Here is a 24,524-nt window from a genome sequence, read left to right as displayed (position 1 = left end):
AAACAAAACGAACAAACAAAAATCCTCAAGTCAGTTTAGTTTAGTTGTTCACTGTCAATGATTTTTTGTATGTGATTCAGACTAGACATAAACTCAGCCTGAGCAAGTAAAATAAATCAGCCCTTTTATGTTAAGTAAAGGTAAAGGACTCCTGGATGGTTAAGTACAGTCAAATTTGACTATGGAGTGCGGTACTCATCTCCGCTTTCAGGCTGAGAGAGCCGGTCTTTGTCTGCAGACAGCTTTTCCGGGTCATGTGACCAGCATGAGTAAACTACTTCTGGCACATGCAACACTGTGATGAGTGCCAGAGCGAATGGAAATGCAGTTTACCTTCCCGCCGCCACAGTACCTCTTTATCTAGGGATGCGGGTGGCACTCTGGTTTAAACCACTAAGACTCTTGGGCTCCTGTTGCTTTGTCCCAGCTCCTGCCAGCCTAGCAGTTCTAAAGCATACCAGCGTGATTCATTTTTACGAGATTTGATAATCTCAAGAAAAAAGGAAAACCACCCAAAATGAAACAAAGCTACCAGAAATGTCTAATGAGTATTACCACCAGAATGCAAAAACAATAAAACTTCTCAAAAGAAGCAATAAAGCAAAGGTGCAAAAAACAAGGCAAACCAATGGAAAAGAAATGAAACCAGCAGAAGACGAACCCCAAATGAGGCACATTCACCAGAAACCCAAGAACCAGTGAAAATGAATATGCTAAGTGTTGGTTAATTTCGGGGTTTGTAGTGATTTTGGACTCCCACAAGTTCCCTGCTTATTGGGTTTCTGGTTGTCTTTTTATATTTGTTTCCAGTTTCTTGTGGCTTTGCTGCTTCTTTTGGTTTCTGCTGATTTGCTTAATTTAGGGTGGTTTTGCTTGTTTCTTGCATTTTGTTGTTTTGCTTCTTTTACTTTGATTGGTTCTGGGGTTTTTGGTGAATTGTTTCTTTTCCCTTGATCTGGCTTGTTTTTCATGTTTCTTCTGGTATTGCTACATTTTGGGAATATTTATTAGTTTTTGTGTTTCTCGTGGTATTTCTTAAATTTTATGAGATTTGATAATCCCCCTAAACCACGCCCAAAAAACCAGAAATGCAAAAATGAATCGCAAAGAAGCAGAAGTACCAGAAACCAAACAAATGCAAACTGAAGGAAAGGCAAAATTATTATGAACTGACAAAAAAAGCTATGCATCAGAAAGCAAAAAAACTAATAAAGATGATGCAATACCAAAAGAAAGACAAAAGCCCATTAAAAACCTATGAAATCAAGCAACACAGCAAGAAACAAAGAAAGCACCCAAACCTACAAAATGAAGCAATAACAAAAAAAAAAAAACCCCTGCAAAAAGGGGCAAAGTGTTGTAAAAAAAAAAAAAGGCTCAGGTTGAGGATTATGGTTGGGTTAGAGTTAGGGTTAGAGTTAGAGTTAGGGTTAGAGTTACAGTTAGGGTTAGGGTTAGGGTTAGGGTTGGGGTTAACAAGGTCAGGGTTAAAGTAACGATTACAGTTACTGTTTGGGTTCAGTTTCGTGTTCGGGTTTGATCGCACAAGCCAGGAGCATGGTGGCTCCACAGAGGGGAAGCAGCCCCCCAGCCTGTGGCAGAGGACCCCCACCGCCCACCCACCACCCACTACATCTGCAGACATCCTTCTGGAAGCTGGGCTGCGCTTCTCTTTGTGGCTGCAGGAGGCTTCAATGGAGGCCTTGCGGTGGAGGTGGAAGCCTTGGCCTAGTTGCGAAGGGAAGGTGGTGGGAGGCAGGCAGACGGTGGCAGCAGTCTGGGTCATGTCCATGGGCAGAGGGTGCTGGTGGTGCTGGTGGGAAGCATCACACACACATTGGGAGGCCAAGCATGGAGCCCAGGGTCATACACGTGTGACATCACAACATCACACAATGCACAACACTCCGCCTCCCTCCTGCAATCTGGGGTGCAAGTTGGCACCTATGGTGGGGTCAAATTTTCACAACTTGCCTACTGATCTGATAAATACCTATACTGTAGAAAGCACGTATTTTGTTGCAGGAACCAAAGTGCCATGAAAATCTACTCCAGTGCAGCTCTAGGCCTAAGCCACACAGATAGCCACATTTTTACAGCAATCTGCACCAGGTGCCTGGCAAATGCTGTACTGGAGCCCCTGTGGGACTCTAATATCTTGACAAAACTCATCTATATGGAAGGCTGACAGGCTTAATGAAGCAAAAGCTAGAAAGCAAGAATCTTTTGAAACTCTTCCGAAAGTCGTCATTTAGCTTTGATTGAAAGTGCTCTCTTGTGAGGCGCTTGTTAAAATCCAACAGACCTGGTGACTCTGGAGTTTAATGATCAATAAAACCGATTAAGGCTAAGGCGATTTTGATTGGGCTTCCTTCAGAGTGAGATGCAATTATCTGACAGGAGGTGTAATGCCTGAGAAGTGTCATATGCTTTTGGCAGGCTACAGAGGAGCAGGAGAATCCATCTACCTGAATATTTTTATGGGCACACCATTGCAACATGCATTTGTCAGCTGAGAGGAAAGAGTAGATGATAATGCCAGTAATAAAATCCCCCCAGCCAGACACAGATGAATTGGGCTTTTTATGAATGCAGAATGGTTAGTGGAAGGTTTTCTCCAAAGGTTTCTGCAGTGGCAGGGCTGTGTGACCTCACTGGTCACAGAAGGCGGCAGGTCAAGAGAAGCAGGACAGCCTGACCCAAGACAGGAACAGATGCACATGCTGATCACCAACTACAAATGATGGATGTCTGTAAAACTTAGCAAAGGTTTTCTTTCCACCCTCCCCCAAAGCTCCTCCTAATTTCCTCTCCTTCACCTCATGATCCCACAGTCAAAAAGAATGGCTGACTAGCTGTGGGAAAGGGCACTTCTTCAAAAATGATACTATAAGGCAAGCCCCACCCCACATAATCCATCACATGATCCGGTGTGCACACACTATTTGAATGGCTTAACTTTTGGGGGGGGGCAGTCCCCTCAAATATTTTAGGGGGCAGAGACCCCTTGGTCCCCAGGAGTTGGCTCCTATGGGCAGAAGAAGGACTTTTGTACCAAGACTCCTTCTTCCTTTCATTCCACTTCCCCTTCAAATTGTCTTAGGAGAGGCAGCTAATAGTAAGCATGCCTAATTTGCATTTAAAATGACAATGAGAACTCCATTTACCTTCCTGATGCAAAGGTACCTAATTTATCTACTTGCACCAGTGTGCTTTCAAACTGCTAGGTTGGCAGAAGGTGGGACAGAAAAACGGGAGCGCACCCCACTGTGTGGACCTTACAATCAGCAAGCCCAAGAGACTCATTGATATAGACCACAGCGCCACCCACATCCCAGCCACATGAAAGGTGTGGTATGTACACAGCCTGAGACACAGTGCTTCAATATTTTTATTCATTCTGTAATTGTCATCATTTCAGACTCAGTCCCTTTCTCCCCACAGCCCAGGACTGGCCCAGTACATTTTGGCACCTGAAGCAAACCACCCAGCAGTGCTCTTCCTTACAAGGGAAAATGGCTGAGGGAAGATCTACCTCAGGAACAAGGAGGACTAAAGGTCTGCACCAGGATCTGCTGTCCCTGCGGACCCTGCCACCTGAGGCAGTCACCTCCCCTGGCCTCCTGGCCCTGCCCCCACAACTCTGAAAGGCAGGCAGGAGCATTCAGCAGCTCTCCCCTTCTCTCCTGAACAAGATTAAAGAGCCCCCGAGGCTGCAGCCTTTCTGTTGCTGACAATCTAGTCTCAATCAAGTGTTCATAACTTAAAACTTTCCCCATCCCTTGCTATTGTGCATTTGACAGGAGAGTCAATGCCTTAAGCTGCAATATGGGTACTTAAAAAAAATTAAATGAATCTGTCTCCATACAATTTATTTGACTTTCAAATGCTACCCTTCTTCCTCTGAGATAATGAGAACAATGTTGCAACTCTCCCCACAACACTTTCCGGAGAAAAGACAAGAATTTATCTTTTGACACCCTTCAAGATGCATTCTCTTCTCCCCGCCCCACAGCTTTATTCTAAAATAGGCAGCGCCCACACAGTTTGCATTCTGCCAGGTCTTATTACATACCCTCCAACAGCCCTCAGAAGAAAATAGGGACATTTCTCATTCCTTCCCAACTGACCCTCCTTGACCCCCCATTTTCTGTCCCCTACCCCCCCTTCACATCATTCCCTATCAGAAGAAGGGTGAGTGCCACCAACACATGCCCTCCACTGTCCTGAAAAAAACCTCTTAATTTTTATTTTAGTTTATTCTTTGGTAGATTTACGAAAGAAAAACACACACCAATAAATAAATTGTAGAAAGGGGCAAAACTAGATGCGGACGAACAAAGCATTATTTTTTTTAAAAATTGAAACTCCTTGCACTCTGCTCTGCTCCCCCTTTCTTCCTGCCCAGGGAGGCCCTGACCTCTACTTGCCCCTCAGAGCCCGCATATCACACAGGGATGGGCTTCTGCAGCAGAAGTGTCTTGACCTCCTCCCTGGCTCTCCAGCAGCTGCTGCTGCAAGCTGCCCAAAGGAGAAGGCCTGCAGCAGCAGCAGCAGCAGCAGCAGCAGCCATGGAGAGGCCATGGAGAGGCCAAGGGATGCTCCCTCATCACCTCTCGGAGCAAGCTCCGGCTCCTCTCCTGCCCCAGCTCAGTGGCGGCAGCCCTGGTGGGGGAAATAGGGACATTCTCGGATAAAATCAGAAGCTGGGATGGCTTTAGTAATACCAGGACCGTCCCTGGAAAATTGGGACATTTGGAGGGTATGTTATTAAGCATATCCAGAATGCAAGAGTCTCTCCTCCCCATGAAAGGAGCTCATTAAACTAGCTTTGAATTCTGCAAATCGCAAACCACAGTAGCATGTTTCTGAACAACAGGTGCTGGAAACTGCAAGAGGGAAGAGTGCTGTTGCTCTTGGGACTGCTTATAGGAGGGGGAGCCAATTCATGTTCCGAGGGTTGCATGCAGCCCTTGAGGCCTTTTTTGGCAGCCCTTGGCAACATCTGATGCCCCCCCCCACACTGCCTTCCCACAGCTCACATACTGCCTTGTCACATGGGAGGGTCACGCAAGGGCAAAATTTGACACCCCCCCCAAAGCCCTTGCGTTGCCTTCCCAAAGTCAGGTAAGTGAGGCTTTGGGAAGCTGCCACAATGACTCCTCCTGCCTGCTCCTCCAAGCCTGGCTCATGCTTTCCCAGCTATGAGAAGGAGGGCTGCAGGATCCTGCCTCACTCTCCCTTCATGTGCAACAACAGTGGACTGTACTCTTGTGGGCCACTTGGTATGAAAAGTCCCTGGCTTATAGGCTTATGTGGGCATCCCAAACTTTGGAGTTCTAAACTACCCCTTTCTTATTTATTTAGCAGCATCAGCATATTAACAATCCCCCCATTTTTCCATTTTTAAATTCAATTCCCAGGCTTTCCTTGTTCAGGCTACTGCCTGGTCACTGCGTGCCACATTTTCAGTTTGGATTGTCAATTCACACTCACAGTGATTAAATCAAAGTGCAAAAATATTTATCATGAATTGCATTTTGTATTCAGTTGTGGACTGTTGACGCATGTCAATAGCCTGAGAAAAGAGTCAGGTGGAAACTGTGGCAAGCTTCGCAAACACCAGCTCCAAAATTTGAAACCTTTCAAGTCAGAACAGCTGGATGAACCCACAGAATGAGGGAAATCCGCTCATTCCTATTGCTTACAGTTCCCCTCAGTGATTTCAAAGAGTTCAGGAAACATACATGGTTCCTCCTCCACCACCAAAACAAGTTTCATAACCCTGTTAGACTGAGAAACAGTGACTATTTCAAGGTTATTCAGTGAGTTTTGTAGTGGGGATTTGAACCTCAGCCCACCATATCCTGGTCTTAACACTCTCAACACAGGGCATCTTACCCTCTGCTCCCAAGTAACCAAGCTGCGTAAATAATGCCATTCACATCGAGGCTACTCGTTTTTATTTATTATAAGACTTAATGTACTGTTGCCAGAGATTAATGTCCTCTTTCCGGAGATCTTGATAAAGGTTACAAAATAATAAGATATACCCAATAGTTTCAACTTCCTCTCAATCACAGGGACCAGGAGTCGATGGCAGTGCGGTCTTTGTGAGACTGTGTTGCTCTCTCAGCGTCACTGCTGCATCACAAGAGGTGAAGGGGCAAGGCAGCAGGGAGCTCAGCGCTATGTTGGCACAGTGCATTGGATTGGCTCCACCACTGCGCCACCACTATGCTGAGCACCCAGGGTTGACCCACCTCAGGCAGCAGATTCCACAGGGGCAGCAGATCCAGCCTCCAAGGAATGCATCGCCTGCTACTGTCATTGCCACTGCTGCAGTGGCAGCAACAGTGCAGTGCACTCATTGGAGGCCAGACGTACCTTCTCCTTGGCCCCCCTCCCCCAAATACCACCTCTACAGCGACCTTCTGGCAAATAGGTGTTGCTGCTGGTCTCCTCCCACCCTTATTCCCAACGTAGATCTTTATTCCCCCCTTGTTTGTGATGTAGCTCTTCACACACCCTTTCTTCCCTCAGTGGGTGCCATTTTGGGGTTCCCTGCAGTTGCTGTGAGCATGGCTGCTGCCTTCCTGATTCAGTAAGTGGCAGCACAGTTTTGGGAAGCCAGGAGAACAAACAGCCCTGTAACCCACACTGGTTAGCCAGCAACTACGGACAGGAGCATTTGGAAGGATATGAGTGCAGAGTGAGTCTTTGTGGGTCGTAGTGTTGCTGAGTGTGAGTGGTTTGGGTACGAGTGGTTGATTGGTGGAGATATTGTATGAGGTGGGGAATGAACCCTGCTGGATTAGGCCAGACTCCCATTTAATCTTGTTCTCATGGTGGCCACAGACAGACCCTGAGCACAACAACCCTCTCACCAACTGCAGCAACTGGTATTCAGAGGCACAATGTCTCCAACAGTGGAGGTAAAATATAGCCATTGTGGCCAGTAGCCATTGACTGATAAATTAATGAAGGATAAGGCTACTTCTCTTTTAAAGCCATCCATTGGTTGCAGTGGCTGTGTGAGTTGATGGTGAGAGTGAGATTGTGCCAGTGGTTGTGTGAACAGCATGCTTTTTATATTGGTTGGGAGTTAAAGATCTAAACAACTTAAATCTTAGTTATCTAGATATAGATATCATGTAAAAGTAAAGGTAAAGGGACACCTGACCATTAGGTCCAGTCGTGACCGACTCTGGGGTTGTGGCGCTCATCTCGCTTTATTGGCCGAGGGAGCCGGCGTACAGCTTCCGGGTCATGTGGCCAGCATGACTAAGCTGATTCTGGCGAACCAGAGCAGCAGCGCATGGAAATGCCGTTTACCTTCCCGCTGGAGCAGTACCTGTTTATCTACATGCACTTTGACGTGCTTTCGAACTGCTAGGTTGGCAGAAGCAGGGACCGAGCAATGGGAGCTCACCCCATCGCGGGGATTCGAACCGCCAACCTTCCGATCGGCAAGCCCAAGGCTCTGTGGTTTAGACCACAGCACCACCCGCGTCCCTAGATATCATGTACTTCGGCTTAAAGTAACTGATTTGAGTTTATCATTTTTATCATTGATGTTCTATAATGTGTTTTTAATGTTGTACACCACCCTGGGATCTTTTAATAAAGGGTGGTATATAAATTGCTAATAATAATAATAATAATAATAATAATAATATGTCTGTTCATAATTTATTTAGATTTGTCTTTATTGTAAACTGCTTCAAGCTCTGTGTATTCATTTGTCAGCAGGTGGTGCTGCTGCATCTTTCTGTTCTCTAGAGTTGATTACATCCTCACCGAGAAGGGGAAAACTATATAGTATAAATGGAAGCAAACCTATGTCCTTGACCCTGACACCTCAGTGAGGACATGTGATTTATTTTGTGAGTGCGCACTTGTGAACTACATCACACAGAATGCTGGGACAAGAGTTTTAGGAGCCAGGACAAATTTCCAGTGTTTGTAGTAATACTGCTGTGCTAATATCTTCTCCAGTGACACCCCAATATTGCTCTGGACATATACATTATTTTATTTAATCAAGTGCCACAGCAGGAGATGACTCAGGCACAAATGTTGCTTATAAATGCTGAAAAGGCTTGCTTGATATGAAGTGAATTAGAAATAATAATAAAACAGGTTGGTTCATTGAGCATTTCTCATTTGGAGAATTTGGAATATGTTGTGCCAGGGATATTCCTGAACTCCCACTATCACTGAACATTGGCCATAATGGCTGGGGTTGATGAATGTAGTACAGCAAGAATGCAGAGGCTGCCATATTGGCTACCCATGATTTAAAGTCCAGCAGCTTCTGGAAGGCCAGAGAATTCACATCACCCTATTACAGAGCCACACATTCCTTGGAAGGACCAGGGCTATGGGCGTTAGTGTTTTTAAGTGACTTTCAGGCTGCAGGCCTATACTCACTTACCTGGAAATAAGCTCCATTAAATTTCCCTGAACATTTTTGTTAGATGGCAGTGGCTGCTGCTACAAGTGAGGTGTCAGCAAGCAGAACTCCCCACTTGATAGATCAGCCACCATTACAATCTTCAGATGCAACATTGTACTGGATAACTGTGGGGAGAAGGAAATGGCGGCGGCTTCATCACACACACACACACACACACACACACACACACACACACACACACGAGACAGACACCAGTGGCAACTTTCATTAGTGACAACTTAGCCAGAGCTGAGTTAGCCACCTGCCCAATGGCTAATTTTGGATGGCCTTTGCTTAGCATTCATAGAATCATAGAATCATAGAGTTGGAAGAGACCACAAGGGCCATCGAGTCCAACCCCCTGCCAAGCAGGAAACACCATCAGAGCACTCCTGACATATGGTTGTCAAGCCTCTGCTTAAAGACCTCCAAAGTAGGAGACTCCACCACACTCCACCACATTCTCTTCTGCTTAATGACCTGAGCATAGATCATTTCATGCCAAGCAGACTCCTTTCTGCCTAATAAATAAATCAATCCATAAAATGGCCAGGCAATTGAACTTGCTTGTAAACTGCAGAAAACCAAATAATCTGTGATGATGACAATAAAACAATTGGAAAGCAAAACGCTGGCAGAAACCTCAAAGTGTACATGGGGGGAAATGTTTGAAATGTATTGTGATAGGCTATTCTACAAGACAGCAGTTATCTAGGCAGAAGAAATAAATGGTTCACAGAATACAGAAAAGCATATTCAGCGTAGCAAATGAAAAGGGGAAAAGAGGGCAGGAAGCTGCAAGCCTTATCAGTCACTTAATTGCCTGATTTTCTATATGTCACTGAATATTCTGTTTTATAAAACAAGCACCAGCTCCTCGTGCAACCTTTAAAGATGCCACTTAGAACCAAGCAAAGTATTTCAGAAGAATTCCCTGAGATATCATTTTATCGTAACACATTCTTATCATCCTATATTATCCTAGCTGCATTGTGTTTTAAAAGTGCTACTTTTCCAATTGCATAATCCATTACAGAAGATTTTCCTTAGATACATACCAATATAGAACAATTCTAGACTAGGAATAGGGGAGAGATGTGATTCAGGTCACATTTAAAACTGAATCAATGAGATTTGCACTTTCAGAAATAATATGAAGCTGTCCTTCAAAATTTGCACTAACCTTAATTTTGCAAAAATGTTCCAAACCATCTTCACAAGAATGCATGAATATTGAGGAAATGTGCAATGGCACATGTTAGTGACAATAACATGCAAAAAGGTGTATATTAGTCAAAATTGCACACGAAAATCTGTTTATTAGGAGAAAATCACACTAAAATCAAGATGAATTTTCACAATGACTTTAAAAAAAAACCACAAATTGCTGTTAAAATGTGGAGAACTGAATTTAAATTGGGAAAAATGAGAAACCGAGAGAACCCAAACTGAAAGAGCATTTCATCCCTACACTTGACATAACAGCCCTGTTGAAAAGTGTGTCTGAATGCCCTTGGGGCCTATTCTGCTCCCTTAGCATGTTCAATCAAATATTTGAAAGAGCCGATCCTTGTACCATAGAGTAGGAAACCTCAGGCCCTTGGCCAAATTAGGACCTCTGTCTGGTCTATCAAACATTCCAAATCCGCATGGAACAGGGAGAACTGGCATGGGGAAGAGCGATTACATCCTACAATGCCCAGTCATGTGTCATGAGATCCTTCAGGTACCTGGTGCCAGGCTGCTCAGGTTTTCAAAGCTCAAAACCAGCCCTCAAATTAAAGTGAATAGGAACTAAAAGGGAAATGTTTGGTGCCTGCAGGACAACTGGTGCAGTTATGAAATGATGCATTTGTTCCTTACACAGAAAATTAATGAACTTATTTATATTCCCCCCAATAGGGTTGTCATACACCCGGAATTTCCCAGACATATCCAGAATACTGCAGTTGGAAGCAGTGTCTGGGTGGAAATTGTTAAAATGTCCTGGAAAATACAGACATATGGCAGCCTATGGTGGCAGTGTCGTTTTGGGCGATTTTCCTTAAAAAATAGCCCCCAAACTAATTTTTCTTCTTTTGTGAATTTGGCAAGAAAGCCCAACAACTCTTCTATCCGAATGGTCACTGTTTGAAATATGGCAACCCTACATCCAAATATGTTGTTGTTGGCATCTGTCTGTCCCAAGAGACAATGGAGTGCGCCTCCAGGGGTGAAATCAAACCACTGTGTTAGCAGTGCTGAAGTAATCTCCCTGGGGCGGAAGCCTGGGTGTTGTGCCTGGAGGTCCTGGGCTGCCCAGAAGATCAAACCCTCCTCTTGGCCTTAATGATCTGGTTCAAATGAAAGCAGAGCAATAGGTTCCAGCTGCAGGAATTGCTGAAAGGAGGCATACAAGATGCCATCAAATCCACTCCGGATTTGTGTAGGGTTTCCTCCTTAGCTTTTCTTCTCCCTAAGAAAACCCACAAGGCAGGGGAGGTTTAGGATCAGAGTTTTCCTTTTCCTAGATGGGCTACCTTCTCAGGCTGATGAGCCTCATCTGCCTCTCACTTTCCTCTATGATAAATGGTTACCGAATATAAATCAATAGACAAAGCTAGCAGCCTTATTCAATTCATTTTTAAACTGTGGGCCTTCGTTGCACTAGTTCCTAAGAATTTTAGAGGTCAATATCAGAATGCTGATTTGTGTCTACAAGACAGCTGGGAGCTACTGCCAATGCTGAAGCAGAGGAGCTTCCACTCATAAATGCACATGAGGGTATGTGCCATCACTTTCTGCACCAGGCAACTTTCTAGGGTGTTTCCCATTTAGTTCAGATAACAGTAGTCTAGACATCAGGGCCAGCCCAAAACATTTTGGTGCCTGAGGAGACCCACAAAATGGCACACCCACCCACCAGGAGAGAAGGGAGTGAAGATTTATATTGGGAACAAGGGGAAAATCAAAACAAACCTTGCTTGATGGTTGAAGTGGGCCATCATGGGGAGAAAGGTTTTGGCAGAATACCTAAACTGCAGCTAGGAAGTCAAATCATGTGCAATACTGGCACTTTTATTGAAATTAAAACAATGTCCAAACACTTGTTAAAATATTCAAAAAGCTCTTACTTGAAGAACAAATAGCTAAAGTAGAATATATGCAGAGTATTTGCATTCACATGCTTATCCCACATGGGCTTATTTTTTCTTAGCTGAAGATTACAGTTTCTTCCTTAAACACTCAAATAAACTGTGTCTTTCTCTCTTTCAGTCCTTGCACTCAGCCTTCTGCACATGACCCAGCCCAGCCATGCAATTCCTTCAGAGAGGTTTGCATGTTCTCCTTCCAGCAGACCTCTCCTTACTGCTTGGGAGAACATCCACTTTTCTACTTCTTTCTGTCACATACATTCACACAGAAGCATGAGCACTCCTCTACTGTGTTTAGAGAGAGAATTATCTAGCACAGTCTCTTCTTCAGTGTTCATGGAGATGCAGACATTACAGTTAAGTCACACACACAAAACAAAATGGAGAATGTATTAAGATACCTCCCACGTGACCAGAGTTAACCAAACAGATGAGAGTTACTGAGGAACATTCCAGAATGAAACACACAGTAATGCGTTTAAGCATTCCCAATTTCAGTGAATTAAATCACTATGCTTAGCAAAGGGGTCCACTCTGGCTCATGTTGAGAGCTCAGAAAACCCTGAGGGCAACCCCACTGTTTCCTCCTTAAGAGTGGGAAGAGACCAAGAGTACCTCCTATTTGCTGAGAGGCTGCTGTAAAGGTTGCAATGGGGAGCTGCCTCCAGGGAGACACATTGCTGTCACTGCAGCAGAAGACGATACATTCCTTGGATGCTGGCTCTGCTGCCCCTGTGGATTCTGCCACCGAAGGCTGTCACCTCACCTTGCCTCATGGGTGGGTTGGCCCTGCTCGACATGAGTCTTCAAGTTCATGAAGGCATGAATATGGGCACCAAGTCTATAGCAACTACTATTAACTTGATCAACAAGCCACTTATCTAAGTTTCAGTTCAACAAAGATCCTTGTTGTGGGTGCAAGTGTTTCCCCTGAAACCTTTATTATAAGCAGTGGAACATTGCACAATGTGAATTTATACAAGGCAAAATGTGAAGTACATCCTAGCCTAAGGAAAACCAAAAGATTTTCAAAAACACTAGCAAAAATTCCTCTAGGGGTCTTTGCACATCTCAAAAAGGGCTTGCAACTGACAAATATAAGGAGCAAACAAACATTTGTTCACTTGTCCTGTATTTTACATGAGAGGAAGCAAAATAGCAGAATAGCAGCATTGGAGTTTTTCTATAATACTTACTTCCAAACTGCTTTAATGTTTCACCTCTCAAAAATGTGGACATCATCCTGAGTTTGTGTTTCAAGGTCTTGCAACATGAAATGTGTAGGTGGCTCACTCTAAAATGAGATTTAACAGTGAGCTTACCCAGCAAAATCCATTCCATTTATTGAATAGTGAAGTAAAGATCAGTGCTCATAGCCATCAAGAAGCTCAGTTCCTTTATAGTTATTTATAGGCAAGACATTTTTAAAGTGATATAAACACAAGGGGGGGGGGAGCCTTCAGACTGCAAAAGAATAATTTTGTTGAAAATAAAATTGTATTTAAAAAATGAAACTTCTACTCTCTTTGGACACAGTTCCCCCTCTCCCTGCCCAAAGCATACCATTAAATTGCAAACTCTAGGGGACAGCATTTGTTAAACCAAACGTATTCCAGGACACAACAAAATAATTACTTAAATGGAGTCCTTCAGAAATTGTTTCTAGGACTAATTATCTTTTTGTTCAGCTGAGACTTGAAAAGAGAGTGGGTAAGCTAATAAACATTTAAGATTGCATTTTTATATCTAAGCCTAACAGATGCAAAACAATTAATGTAACCTAAATCAATTATTTACAAACAATTAGCTGCAATAATAGGAGCACTGCAGAAACATCTCCTCATACTGGGCATAGACCATGCTAAGTTAGATTGTTTCATTGCTTGCAGTTTCCTTAACTGGCTGAGTTGGTGTGATGGCACTGACCATTCCAGCTACTCAGCGAACAAACCTACAAGTAGTGGGATGGTTTGAGTCCAATTACCGTGAGAAGGGTAATTCTCAGTTTGGATGGAACTGTGGATGAGGAAGCTTTATGGGGCAGGTTAAACTTAACTTCCTGACCAGGGAGGAAGCTCATTGGCCATGCTACCACTCATGCATTTTTTGGAGCTTGTTACGATCTCTTTTGGTTTCAACAACCTTGAACAATCCATAGGAAAAAAGAGGCGTCAGCCTTGCATCCAGCCTCACAGCAGAGCAGGACAAATTCAGCTTCCTACATACATACATTCCTATGAATGACAAGAAGCCAAATGAGCTATGGAGTTACTAAGCTTAGAATTGGGGTGAGAAGAGGCGTTCTTAACCTGTGAGGATTGGTGGGATCGAATTAAAGAAAAAAGGACTTGTAGTTGGAAGTCAAATGGAATATGTTCCGGAATTCCGTTCAACTTCCAAAACGTTCAAAGCCAAATCGCAGCTTCTGATTGGCTGCAGGAAGCACCTGCAGCCAATCAGAAGCCGCGGAAGCCCCGCCGGACATTTGGGTTGACAAACCGGAAGAACCACTTCTGGGTTTGCAACATTCGGGAGCCAAAATTTCCAAGTTCCAAGGTGTTCAACAACCAAGGTACGACTGTACAGTGGTACCTTGGGTTACATATGCTTCAGGTTGCAGACTCCGCTAACCCAGAAATAGTACCTCGGGTTGAGAACTTTGCTTCAGGATAAGAACAGAAATCGCGCAGTGGTGGCGTGGTAGCAGCAGGAGGCCCCATTAGCTAAAGTGGTGCTTCAGGTTAAGAACGGACCTCCAGAACGAATTAAGTTTGTAACCCGAGGTACCACTGTATTTGCTTCCTGGTAAGTTTGGGTGGATGAGAATGAGCAACCAGGAAGGTAGTGGGAGAGAATAAGCTGTGTGACAGTGAAGGTGTGTCTTGCTCAGAGTCTCCTGAAACCTGGCAGCACCACTGCTTCTCCAGTGCCCACACATTACAGGGATGAAAACCTGTCCTGATCCACCGGCCCAAAGATGGACTTGTGGGAGTGGTTTGCTGAAGGGATACCAAAAAAAGATGTCAAAAATCAATTCTGGTGCTTTATTATAAGAAAGAGTAAACTTACAGTGCTACTGGAGGCAGCACAACAATGCTATAGAACGGAGAGCAGGGAGTCATTGAAATTTGAAAGTGGCACCCGCCCTGTGGAACGCCCTCCCATCAGATGCCAAGGAAATAAACAACTCTCTGACTTTTAGAAGACATCACATTATTATTATTATTATTATTATTATTATTATTATTATTATTCTGTTGAGAGCTGCCCAGAGTGGCTGCGGAAACCCAACCAGATGGGCGGGGTATAAATAATAATTAATAATAATAATAATAATAATAATAATAATAATAATAATAATAATTACAGATAACTCCCCTCTCTGGCCCAAGAGCCCAGCATTCGAGGGTCCACAGATAAGCACAACATCAAAGCAAGACAATTAGCATATATCAAAGCAAGTGAATTTAAACATATATGAACTCATTCTTACAACAACTACCAATTAGTTTTGGGGTTATCTTGACTACCAAGATGGCGTTTGCAGACCTTCCAGAACATTCCACCTTTGGTTCAACAAGATAGTTTCCCTGGTTTATTATAGAAAAGGGAATTGGGTAAAGGAAATGCACTTTCAAAAGACTGAAGTATGTAGCTCTCTACAAAAAAAGTGGTTTTTCAATCAAGGCAAATTTATGCACACAGTAAGCCAGTCACATTTTTCTAAATTGAGGCTAGAAGAATCCATCCTGAATATAATGACTGCATTTTCAGACAACTGCTTTTCATTTTGGACAGTGCTTCACAAAACCCATTTCCTTACAAAGTTCACATAATATATAACATTATAAAATTATATTTTAAAAGGATTCCATTTCTTCCTCAAAAAAATTGGCAGTTGTTTTTCCCTCCTCAGCTGTCTTCTGAATGTTTAAATGAAAAGTAAAAAACATTTTACTATGTAAAGGTGAAGAAAAACAAAGAGGGAGATGTTGGTGGAAATCGTGAATTTTAGGAATGAGTTATCCTTTTAAAAAAACATTAAACCCAAATTAATTGTCTAGATCAGGGTGTCTAATCTGTGTCCCTCAGGATGTAGCAGGACTACAGCTCCCACCATCCCTGACCACTGGCCATGCTGACTGGGCCTGATGGGAATCCAGAGTCCAGCAACGTCCGGAGAGCCACAGGATTCCCATATGCCATCTAGATAAGTCAATGAGCACAGAGTTGTCAGGCCCCAGAGCCTTTCTGGGTCCATTTGGCCTTATGCATACTCCAGTAATTCCCCCAAATATGTGAGGAATAAGTGCAGCTGCAGAAATCCACTGCTTAAAATCAGAGATATTTAAAATTCAGCAAAACACAATTACCACCTATATTTGAGTAACTGATGCATCATTCTATCTCATTCAGCGTACTGAAGTTCGACACACAAAGCATGAGCGTGTCTCAAATTTGCTTAAGAAAAGGCCCATAATGAGAGCAGCAAGACAGGGGCCACATTGCTAAATCCACCCATGGGATTGCATACCCAGATGCAGGGCCATGTGGAGATGGGCTAATGTAAGAGTGTGTGCATGGGTGGGGGGTGGGGGGTTACCCAGGACCTTTGCTGTGGGCTAAGCCTCCAGAGGGCACTGTTAAGATCTTTATGTTTGCGCTCAAAGCCACCCCTCCTCCCACCACCATTCAGACTCTCAGCTGTGGGAAAAAGACTCCCAGCTGATTTGCACCAGGATCCTGCAATGCAAATCTTCATGGCAGGTGAAGGGGGGGGGAGCCTTTCTGGGGGAGTGGGGAAGGGGATACTTTCTCCCCACTCACCCCCAACTTTTAATCCTGATCCTCCTTCAGCAACTTTCCCAGTAAATGGGGAGGGGGCAATTTCCCAGCAGAGCCCAGAGAGCAGGAGGTGAAAGGCAGAGCCAACACGTCTTGTTCTCATCCCAGCAAAGGCAGGGGTCGCTCTGCCACCTGCTCTATGGATCAGAAGTTTCCAAGCAGACTAAACGAGCATCTCAAGAAATGGGAGGTTTTAGAAAGGGGAGGAGGGGTGACAGTGGAAAATGCCCCCCCCTTTATACTGAAGGAAATGAAATTGGTATAGCGAGCAAGGGGAGGTGGATGTCCAGAGAGGACATTGGGGTAAAGATGCAGTATGGTGATGAGAGAGGGGAGAGAGAAGAAAGGGGCAAAGAGACCCCACCCCACAAAAGCTCCTTTCCTGGGACCCATTGGCAGGGGCCGGAAGCCATGCAATCCAGCTGCAAATTGGAGACCCAACATCTGCATGGGTCTCCATTGCCCAATCTCCCCTGAAGCTTCCTCCCCCCACAACTGTTTGTCCCTTGAGGGCCAAGAGATGCTGAACTTCTCTGCACCCCCTTTTTTCAGGCCCCGTCCCTTGAGTCCATAAACTCATCCCCAGTACCCCATACCTTATAAAAGCATGATTCAGAACAGTAACAATTAATTGCACATTTATTCAAAATCCAATCAAAGCTATTTAATTAATTCAACAAAATGGAGTAACTTGATCCAGTGATACTAGCTTTAAAATTATAATGCTATAAATTGATATACATTATATCTCCCAATGCTATAAAAATGCATACTTTTTTTTACTTGTTATAAGTTATGGTGGATATTTTGTTGTGAAAATTATGTTTGAAGTCAATAAAAATAATACATAAAAATATTTTATTCAGAATATTCAGATAATATATTGCCTATTTTTATGCCCTTTAAGAACAAATGTGTTGAGGTGTGTATGTGTGCGCGTGCATGCCATGTGTATGCAAACATGCATGGGTGTGGGTGGGTATGCCGAACTGAGTCTTTGACCTGGGTGAAGGAAAGCCTAGTTTCACCCCTGTTTGCATAGGCAGCACTATTTCTGGTAGGCTTTTTGCATTGAGAGCCAGTGTGGTGTAGTGGTTAAGAGCGGTAGTCACGTAATCTGGGAAACCGGGTTCGTGTCTCCGCTCCTCCACATGCAGCTGCTGGGTGACCTTGGGCCAGTCACGCTTCTCTGAAGTCTCTCAGCCCCACTCACCTCACAGAGTGTTTGTTGTGGGGGAGGAAGGGAAAGGAGAATGTTAGCCGCTTTGAGACTCCTGAAGGGGAGTGAAAGGCGGGATATCAAATCCAAACTCTTCTTCTTCTTCATTGGCCGTGCTTTGGGGGACAAATTCTGGATTCCTGTGTCTAGTGTCTGCTTCATGCTAGCCCATATTTGGCAAGGGGGTCATTGGGTGTGAATGGGAGTGGAGTTGGTGAGAGGGTGTGTGGGAGGTTTGGCAAGGTGTGTATGCAAGTTTACCGAGGGGAGTATACCTCTGGCAAGCGAAGTGAGAAGGGGCATAGTCCCTAGAGCGTGTACCAACCAAGTGGAGGAAATTGGCAGTGTGATGAACCCCAAATTTCCCAACCACAACACAAAAGCAAAATTTGTTAGGGTCTTCTCTTTGTATGCACCATGGAAACTTCAGTCAAGCAGTTAAGCTCCCCAGCTTGAAAAAGTTGTTTTTAGCAATGTTATTTTACTTGGCACACTCAAAGCACACTCTATATTTACATACTATATACACAAAAGATTATTTGCTTCAAAGTCATTGCTGTGTTAAAGTCCACAGCCAAGCCTAAGTTCAGTTGCTTGCAAAGTCCTGTAACCCAGGGGCATTGCGCTGTTTGCCCCCGCCTGGGGCGAGTACGCATGCACCCAGCCCCCGTCACTGGCCAAGTGCTCGTGTGTCAGGCAGGGAAAGGGTGAGGAGAGTGAAGAGCACCCTCTGCCCTCCCCAGCCTGCACTGCCACCGGACGCTGGGCAGAGCGCGGAGGGCGCACAACAAGGATCTCGGGGGGGGGCACCTGGTTTATACGTCCCAGACTGTGCACCCAGGGCAACGGCGCCTCTGGTACCCTCCATGCTGTGCCACTGCTGTAACTGACTTTTGCAGTCTGGCAGTTTCCCAGCTTCTTCCTCAGACTCTCTCTTCAAAAAGTCTTCACTTGAATCCACAGTTCCAACAGATAGCCTTCAAAAATTCGTGAAATCTCCTACTACGACCCACACAGCACCCTGTAACCTGAGTCCTTCTATACACAAATTACTTGCCAAATCTGCCCAGTAATAGAGATAAGAGAGTCACAAGATGTCTGCAGGTGCATTGTGGGGAATGAGTCATCTCTGCTGACTCATGGAGGATAAACCCATTAAGTGCATTCCTTAATAGAGCAGATCATTAAGCAAACAGTCTGTGAGCACCTACAAAGGAATGCTGTGATCACCAATAGTCAGCATGGATTTCTGAAAAATAAGTCATGTCAGACTAACCTGATCTCGTTTTTTGACAGAATTACAAGCCTGGTAGATGAAGGGAACGCAGTGGATGTAGCCTACCTTGATTTCAGCAAGTCATTTGACAAGGTGCCCCATGATATTCTTGTAAAGAAGCTGGTAAAATGCGGTCTTGACTATGCTACCACTCAGTGGATTTGTAACTGGCTGACTGACCGAACCCAAAGGGTGCTCATCAATGGTTCCTCTTCATCCTGGAGAAGAGTGACTAGTGGGGTGCCACAGGGTTCTGTCTTGGGCCCGGTCTTATTCAACATCTTTATCAACGACTTGGATGATGGACTCAAGGGCATCCTGATCAAATTTGCAGATGACACCAAACTGGGAGGGGTGGCTAACACCCCAGAGGACAGGATCACACTTCAAAATGACCTTGACAGATTAGAGAACTGGGCAAAAATAAACAAGATGAATTTTAACAGGGAGAAATGTAAAGTATTGCACTTGGGCAAAAAAAATGAAAGGCACAAATACAAGATGGGTGACACCTGGCTTGAGAGCAGTACATGTGAAAAGGATCTAGGAGTCTTGGTTGACCACAAACTTGACATGAGCCAACAGTGTGACGCGGCAGCTAAAAAAGCCAATGCAATTCTGGGCTGCATCAATAGGAGTATAGCATCTAGATCAAGGGAAGTAATAGTGCCACTGTATTCTGCTCTGGTCAGACCACACCTGGAGTACTGTGTCCAGTTCTGGGCACCACAATTCAAGAAGGACACTGACAAACTGGAACGTGTCCAGAGGAGGGCAACCAAAATGGTCAAAGGCCTGGAAACGATGCCTTATGAGGAACGGCTAAGGGAGCTGGGCATGTTTAGCCTGGAGAAGAGGAGGTTAAGGGGTGATATGATAGCCATGTTCAAATATATAAAAGGATGTCACATAGAGGAGGGAGAAAGGTTGTTTTCTGCTGCTCCAGAGAAGCGGACACGGAGCAATGGAGCCAAACTACAAGAAAGAAGATTCCACCTAAACATTAGGAAGAACTTCCTGACAGTAAGAGCTGTTCGACGGTGGAATTTGCTGCCAAGGAGTGTGGTGGAGTCTCCTACTTTGGAGGTCTTTAAGCAGAGGCTTGACAACCATATGTCAGGAGTGCTCTGATGGTGTTTCCTGCTTGGCAGGGGGTTGGACTCGATGGCCCTTGTGGTCTCTTCCAACTCTATGATTCTATGATTCTATGATTCTATAATACATCTTTGTGGACACAGCAAAAGGAAACCTGAGTGGGACCACCACGGAAGAAAAAGATTGTTCTTTGGGTTCTGCCAGCTTTGATAAATCCATTTCCTTGAGATAATGGAGTTAACTAGCTTTTCCCATTTAGCCGACCAATGTGATATTTAGTGCAGATTACTTCAGTCTTTAAGATCTCCATGTCCCAGTATAACAGCTTATCACTGATGCACGATGTTTATGAAACCTGTTTCCTAACAGCATACAATTTTTTTATTATTTCAGTTTTAACAAGCCCTGGTGCACTGTAATGAATAAATTTATTTTTGCACCACAGTACATGTTTTTTTTGTATCTGATGAAAGAAACGTGTGGATTAGGCACCAGATAGTGTAATTGTGGTCATTTTCCACACAGCAGGGATCAAAACAATCTTTTCTTTTGCAGTCAAAACATATGCCATTTCAACTAGTTTCAATTAAAGCTATCCAGAGTGCTGCTACGGTGCTTCCTTTAAATGATTTTAATGAGGGCAGATGTTTTTTCAACACCCAGAGGTAGCCTTCTTGAATGCCAAGTAATATCCCCCAGACATGCATTTAACATTTGAAAACTGTAAATCTATGCACTCTTAAAAGCACAGTTGCAACCATGACCATAGTTGTGCATCTAATTGCACTGGAAAGCTCTAAGGCAGTGGGGAACTGTTTTAAGCCGAAGGGCCACATTCTCTTTTGAGAAACCTTCCAGGGGTGGGCAAAGGCAGAAGAAAAAGTGGACAGAGCCACGACTATAAATGTGAGCATTGCACAGTAGCCTAGCTTTGACACATCACCCGCTATCTTCCATCCAGGCTATTATTAGAGTGCAAGGATGCCTTCAAGTTAGGCAAAAGCATTCAAGGAGAGTGTGAAGCAAGCCAAGTGAGGGCCGTGAGCTGAGGAAAGCCCCAAGGGCCAGATGGAGAGGCCCAGAGAACCGCATTCAGGTTTCCCACACCTGCTTTAAGCTGATATCTGAACAGAAGGGAGGAAGTGGTCCATACATCCAGCCTGTGATTAGGCATGCATTATCCATTCAGCAAGGAGTTCTTCACCTGCAAATTCCATCCACTTTTGTGAAAAGGGGGAGAGCTATAAACCGTGTTTAGGTTCAGCATTACAGGTAATGGGGAAAACAGAGCTTCAGCATTAATGTATCTGATACAGATCTGAATAACAAGTCAAACTAGAAATACAGATCTTAATGTTAAATATATATATAAAATGTGAACTTTGCAACTGGTGCAAATCCCTAGTATGTACACCTTAGATCAGGCATCCCCAAACTCGGCCCTCCAAGTGTTTTGGGACTACAACTCCCATCATCCCTGACCACTGGTCCTGTTAGCTAGGGATGATGGGAGTTGTAGTACCAAAACATCTGGAGGGCTGATGCCTGCCTTAGATGATACAGGTTAGCACAGAGACTCAGAGACAAGCAATAAAGTTTATTCTTTATTCAAGGAAACAGAATACAGAGAAACCTATGGGCAACATTGGCCTCCAGTAAAACAGCTGCCAGAAATGACAACCTGTGCCTCCCACTTTCCCCTAAGCCGGATGTTTTCCAAGCAGACTTAAACTCCATTGGGGAGTGCTCCTCTGTGCTCTTTGTTTTGCTACATGCAGGGTTCTTCATGCCCTTGGAGACAAGGGAGGGAGCTTAATACAGTAGGGCCAGCAGGCTCCTGTGAAGTTGCAGCAGCCTCTGTCTCCTCCTCCTCAGCTGCCTGTCCTGCATCTGCAGTGCTTTCTGCCTCTGTCTCCTCTCTCTTACTCAAGCCTGTTGCTTGTTCAACATCCAACCATTCTACCCCCCTTAATCCTCTGACCTGTTCCACCACCTCTCCCCTGGCTTTGATTCTTCCTCCTCTAAGGCTTCCCTAGGGGTTCTCTGGCTGCAGCCTCCCACCACTCCTCATTGTCCAGCAAGTCCCTGACATACATATAATATGCTGAAAGAAGTGCACTGGCTACCTAATTCAAGGAGCCACTACTGGTATGCAAACCTTGAGAACTGGATAACTAAAAGATCATTTTATACCTTGTATACTCAGTTGATCACTGTGTTGCAAGAGAAGCCCTTCTGCAGATACTATGCAATTCACAAGATATCAGAATAGTGCCTTTTGTGTGGTGGCACCTGCACTTAAGAACTGCTTCCCATATATCAGACAATATATAGAGCATGAGACTCTTAATCTCAGAGTCATGGGTTTGAGCCCCACATTGGGCAAAAAGCTTCCTTCATGGCAGATGATTGGACTAGATGACCCTTAAGGTCCCTTGCAACCCTACAAATCTATGATTCTAGGCATCAGCTCTACTGTCTTTTTAGTGTGAAATTAAAAGCTTCTTCTTTCAATGAGACTTGCAATTGAAGATTGTTATCCCAGTTGGTATCTGTACTAAATTTGAAAAGATTTTATATATTTAATTGTTGTTGTTTTAACTGTTAAATGTTAACTTTTTATTTTAAAATTGTTTTATACATGGTTTTATTGCATTGTAAATCACTTTGAGATGTCTAATAGGAAGCAATTAATAAATGAAATAAATTATTATTAATAATAACAATAAAAACCACATGTTAATCCTCATGTGACGTTTTATGTGATTAAGCAAACTTGCCCACAGTTCCTTTAAATCTTCACATTATTGAGAGAAAGAAATAACCACAGAGGTTAGCTGCAGAACAGCCTGTGGATCTGGACATGCAGATGGATCATCTGTGGGATTATGGTAGATGCTTTTGTAGGGGGGAGAATGGAGGCATCATGGTGTGCAGAACTTCTATTGCAAGATCTCCAGGGAAGAAGGACCCCCATGAAATTGGGCTAAACAAGATTGACAAATCCTGATAGCTTAGTCATTGCTAGCTAAAACAATACGTAGACCTAGACAGAATTCGTCGTTGTATGTAAGATCAATGGAGTAAAAAATTAGTAAGGATTTTTAAATAGCCCATAATGGTTGGAGCACAAAGACGTCATTTGTGTTAATTTGCTGAAGGGCAATCGCCAATAACTGATACAGCCGTTCTGATTTATATTCATTTAACAAGTTGGCAGCAAGAGAGAATGGTGAATTGGATTCTCAACTGCATTTAAAAGAATAGTGCTTGCCCTTGAATGCTTGATAACTTTTTTCATGCACTTATCACTTGATGACATCAGTGGATAACTTCCACGTATGGATGGGCTATTGATTTAACATGAGAGACAGAACTTCCGTAGTACCTCTTACATAATGCATCTCTTCATCCTGGCCTTTGACACCTGAGATGTTTATTTGTAGAACTCTTCTTATTTTTTGTGATTGTATTCTTTGACAATTTTAAAAATTGTTTTTAATATTGCATTTTAGATTGTGTAACCCACATTAGCATGAAGGATGGGTAATAAAACAACAACAACAAAATGAGTCAGTCAGTTTACACATTCAGCTCAAACACTTTTGTTCATGTGATAAGCACAGGCATAGATGAACCAGTCCCAATGAGCTCAATGAAACCCAGTGGCGTAGCGTGGGTTGTCAGCACCCGGGGCAAGGCAAGTAATTTGTGCCCCCTAACCCGTGGATTTGCGCCCCCTAACCCTAACCCCGAGATGCTGCGCCCGGTGCGGCTGGCCTCCCTGCACCCCCCACGCTACGCCACTGATGAAACCCTTAAACACCTGAGCAACACCGTATTCTCATATTCCAAACCTTGCTGCTGCTGCTGCGTCTTGACATTCCTTGGGTCCATTGGAATGTGATGGAACCCAAACACCTGGGTTTGAAATATACAAATCTGCTTTGTGCATTATAACTTTACTGAAACATATATGTTGAAAGTTCTTTAGAACCATGCCAAAGGATGTTGGCGCTATTGTCACAGCCTCTTGGCACCAGGGGAGGGGGAATACAGGCCCTTATTAATTAACAAGAGTAGATTGTGGCTTCCCTAAATCTGATCTGCAGTTGATTACTGAGCTGTCAGTCAGTCGTGAAGCAAATGTAGAAAAATAGAGCAGCGGCAGCAAGAAGATATTTGAAAGTCATTTCCTATCACGTCGGCCCATGATTTTATGGACTATAAAAACGGCAATCGGATTATCAGAAAGGAAAACTGATGAAATATGTCTGGGTTAGATAGGAACATATCTCCCTAATATAAACGGCGCATATCCTATCCTATTTTTACCCAGCTGCCAGGAAAACAAATTATGCCAATGTATTTCAATGAGGCTTCTCTCCGCCTTGCTCAGCCTCAACTTCATCTGCAGTGCCTTAAGCTTTCAGGAAGGCAGATTAACTTTATATTTAAACTTGTTTATTACTAAGATGTAATAATATCCACTGAACT

General features: G+C 43.9%; 1 protein-coding gene across 1 annotated transcript in view; it reads right to left on the bottom strand.

Moving 5' to 3' along the window:
- STK38L (serine/threonine kinase 38 like) overlaps window positions 1–24,524 on the bottom strand; it is a 502,631-nt gene that overhangs the window by 162,970 nt on the left and 315,137 nt on the right. The window lies entirely within an intron of this gene.

This window comes from Podarcis vaucheri, assembly GCF_965113315.1.
Source record: "Podarcis vaucheri genome assembly, chromosome: 10".
In the NCBI taxonomy this organism is placed as follows: Eukaryota; Metazoa; Chordata; class Lepidosauria; order Squamata; family Lacertidae; genus Podarcis; species Podarcis vaucheri.
The sequence above is the reverse complement of the archived record's forward strand: the minus strand, read 5'-3'. Positions and strand labels throughout refer to the sequence as shown.